Here is a 3907-nt window from a genome sequence, read left to right as displayed (position 1 = left end):
GGACAGAACACCTGTGGACAGGTGGGACAGAACACCTGTGGACAGGTACAGAAGTCTGCGTGACTCAGTTTGTTCTGAGACGACCGTCCTCTGTCAGGGTCAGTTGGCTCAAAGTTTCCCTGGTTCTTTAATGAAACGGTGAAAACACTTTAGCTGCGTCTCTAAAGGACAGTTGGATCTGCTCCGTGGTGGCAGGTTTTAAATCGACACTAACCTTGACCGAAGGTCATGTCGTGTTTTTTCAAGGCCTGGGTGGAGAGTTTGACCTCTCAAGGTAGAGTCGCTGCTTCTGCAGAAAGAAGTTTGTTGAGGTGGTTAGTGTATCTGATGCCTTCCAGAGAAGATGTTCCAGACACGTCCCACTGGGAGGAGACACCAGGGCAACCCAGGACCCTCTGGAGAGATGTTGCCCAACATCTGGAACGCCTCAGTCTCACTGGATGAGCTGGAGGAAGCAACAGGTGTGGAGCTCTGCTGCCCCACGTGTTTGATGAGCAACACGGTGGACAGGCGGCTCACTGAGGGCTCTGCTGTGTGACAGGAGACCTCATGGTAGGTTTGGTTCTTGTTAAGTACCGACACACCTGATGTGAACGTGGGTTGAACATATCCAGCGTGGTGATCTGTCGAGGGATTAAAGAGTTAGTCTTTATGTTAATCGGGCACCAATTTAAGAGCTACAGTTTTAGCCATGAGTAAATTGAAACCTGTTTTTTAAGCAGCAGCTAAAGCGTCCTCTTTTAAAAGAGATCATTTAATTTTGAGAGTCCTGAGGACATTTTTAAATAAACAGTCATTTCCTAAACACCGTCTGCTCCAGATACATTTAAAAACACATTTTCTGTCACATCTGCACATCCTGTCCAAGCAAAGGAACGTTTTAGTGACATGTTGAGAAACGCCTGGTGTTTCTGTGTGGACATGTTGATACAGAAGCCCGTTTCTCACAGGCTCATTAACACTATTATGAAACTAAATCTGCACAAATATAAAGTTGTTGGTTTTTACCTGGTTTTCTGGGACTGTCTCACTTCTTCCTGATGGTGTTGCCATCAGACTTTGATCGTGCACTGAAATGGTTCAAACTGAGAAACTAAACCGTATTCCAGAAGCCAATTATAGAAAGTGGAAGCATTAAGCCATTATTGTCCTCTGGGTTTTATTGACGAGTCAGTGTTGAGACTCTGCCGCCATGCATGGGTTTCTCTGTAGTTTGTTGGAAAGTGTGGACTGAGAGAAAAACATTCACATTAAAGACGGGGCTTTTAAATAAATAAATATAAAGAAGCTGTAGATGAAGGGAAAATGACATCTGGATGCAACGATCACAACAGGTAAAGAAACAAATGTTTTTTGTGCTTGAACAAACAAAACCTTTGAAAACAGAGTCACATATACAGAGCTGGAGGACATTAATTTCATCTAAGGAGGGAGAAAGACTGAAATTAATTCCAAAGATGCTCCGGTCCAAAGATTAATACGTCGGTCTTGTCTGAGTTTCCCATTAGCAGCATGGTCCTGTTAGCAACTAGGGATGCACCGATCCACTTTTTTTTTTTTTTACTTCCGATCCCGATACCTAAATCTGGATATCGGCCAATACCGATACTATTCCGATATCATCGTCATTGTTATAGATTTTATATGAGGCTGTAATATCTATATAGGCAAGTACAATTTGCACAAATATATGCATTCATGTCCAAAAAGGCAACTTTAGGTAAGTTTTATTAATGTTGGATAAGTTTCAAAGTTAGAATTAAATCCTGCTAGCCCAAAACATGTTTTTTTATTATTCCTAGCTTTAAAGTGGATATTAAAGTGATTAAATGGCTTCAAACAGCTGCTAAGTTCATGGCAAAACCCAACACAGACACGTTCCTGTTTTTAGTATTTTACAGCGCTTTATAATGTCGCTGTTTTGTTTTTTTTGTTTGTTTGTTTTTTTTATATATAATTTTCTTTTATTTTTCATTTCATATGCTTTTTTATGATTGTCTACTGTTGTACTGATAAATATCTCCTGGAGGGTAAATGTAAACTAGAACTTGGCTGCAAGTATTCAATCAAGCTGCGCTCAGTCTGCTGCTCCTCCAGACGGGCAGACTGAAATCAGACTGTCTGCTTCGGACTGAACGAGAGGAACACACCGCTGAAGCCACAGAGCTCGAACGTCCAATGTAAAACTAACTTTACCGCGGTGCCTGGCTAAACAATCCTCGTGCACTTTAATGTGGTGCTTTTTCAAATGTTTATTAAGTTCGTTGTATTTTAGGTCGCGACCGAGCTTCCCCGTCTCGGTACAGCAGCTCTGCAGACAGTGCACGTTGCTGTCTTGTGGTGTTTACTGTAAACTACTTCCACACAGCGGACTTGTTACGATGAAACGTCTGTTAGCCGTTAGCCACGGTGCTGCTGCTCAGCCATCACGTTGTAGCTCGCTGCAAACTATGAAATGGATTTCCTGAATGTGAGGCGGGTCTTATTACTCTGGGTTTCATGAGACACGCCTCCGTTCAGGAAATCCATTCCATAGTTTGAAGCCAACCTTCAGAGCAGCTGGCAGGAAATCACATGTGGACGTTTCAACAGACACAGACATGCATCATGGATCGGAAATCTCTGCAGGTTGGATTAGAGAAATCCGATACGTACACGATGCTGGTATTGGAGGCCGATACCGGGTCGGATTGGCCCCATCCATACTTCCTACCCAACCCTGGGCTGCAATGGGCAACCCCATAATTATGGCACTGGGGCAGTGGCCTACCACATGCAAACATACATGGACTTGAACTGACTGCGATGGCTGGGAATCGAACCCAGGTCAACTGCTTAGAAGGCAGCTATGTTCACCACTACACCACCATCGCTAAAAAAGCTGTGGCCATATATGTATATATATAAATATATGTATATGGACAGTAACTGCACCACAGAAACCCAAACAATCAGGCCAGGGTTTTTATTGTTTGTTATGTTTATGACATCAGCATCTGTAACAACTCTTAATAAACCAGGATGAGTTACAACATTTAATTTCCCTTTGGGATTATTGAACTGAAACATTCCTGCTATGACTTTTAGTATTTTTTGCAATTTGTACGTTCTGCAATATTTATCTTTTCCGTCCATGTTTGTCAATAATAAACACAACAAAGACGAAAGTTACTGAATCGCTCTTAGTCTGGTCCCTCAGTTTGTCCGCACCAGCAGGACTTCTGTGATCATTGGGACACGCAAACACCTCCACCACGATAAGGTGGCGATTCACCGGGGTGAGGAAGGGGGGGGGGGGGGGGGGGGTGTGTGTGTGTGTGTGTGTGTGTGTGTGTGTGTGTGTCTGTGTGTGTGTGACCAGTGAATAAATTTGTTTAAACTATGGTAAATGGACTGCAGCGCTTTTCTATCTTATCCAGACACTAAAAGCTCTTTACAGTACAAAACAATGTGTGTCCTCATTTACCCATTCATCCAGCACTCTACTAGAGCTCTATAAAGCTGATTGAACAAATCATTCTAAAGAGACTAATCGGTGCTTTGACATCACATTCATACACTGATGGGACACGCATCAGAGGCAATGAGGGGTTCAGTGTCTTGCCCAGGGACACTTCGGCATGTGACTGCTGGTGGAGTCGAACTTCCAACTCTTGCATTGGCGGACGACTGCTCTAACCACTCAACCACAGCTTCCCCTGTGGGGGGGTAACCGGAGTTTCCGGTGAAAAACCCACACAGCACGACGGTTACAGAGTTGGCTGCCGTCACCGTGCTGCTCGTTTTTTTTTTAAAAACGATGAAAGAAAAAAACAAATTTAAAGTCACTGGTCGGTGTGTGTGTCTGTGTGTCTGTGTGTGTGTCTGTGTGTCTGTGTCTGTGTGTGTGTCTGTGTGTCTGTGTCTG

General features: G+C 43.6%; 1 non-coding gene and 1 pseudogene across 1 annotated transcript; both read right to left on the bottom strand.

Moving 5' to 3' along the window:
• LOC119420771 overlaps positions 1 to 3907 on the bottom strand; it is a 261041-nt pseudogene that overhangs the window by 180886 nt on the left and 76248 nt on the right.
• On the bottom strand, positions 2802 to 2873 carry trnar-ucu. Its single transcript has one exon. It is a non-coding gene; the product is annotated as a tRNA-Arg (tRNA).

Source organism: Nematolebias whitei, chromosome 14, assembly GCF_014905685.2.
Source record: "Nematolebias whitei isolate Nwh7 chromosome 14, NemWhi1, whole genome shotgun sequence".
Lineage (NCBI taxonomy): Eukaryota > Metazoa > Chordata > Actinopteri > Cyprinodontiformes > Rivulidae > Nematolebias > Nematolebias whitei.
The sequence above is the reverse complement of the archived record's forward strand: the minus strand, read 5'-3'. Positions and strand labels throughout refer to the sequence as shown.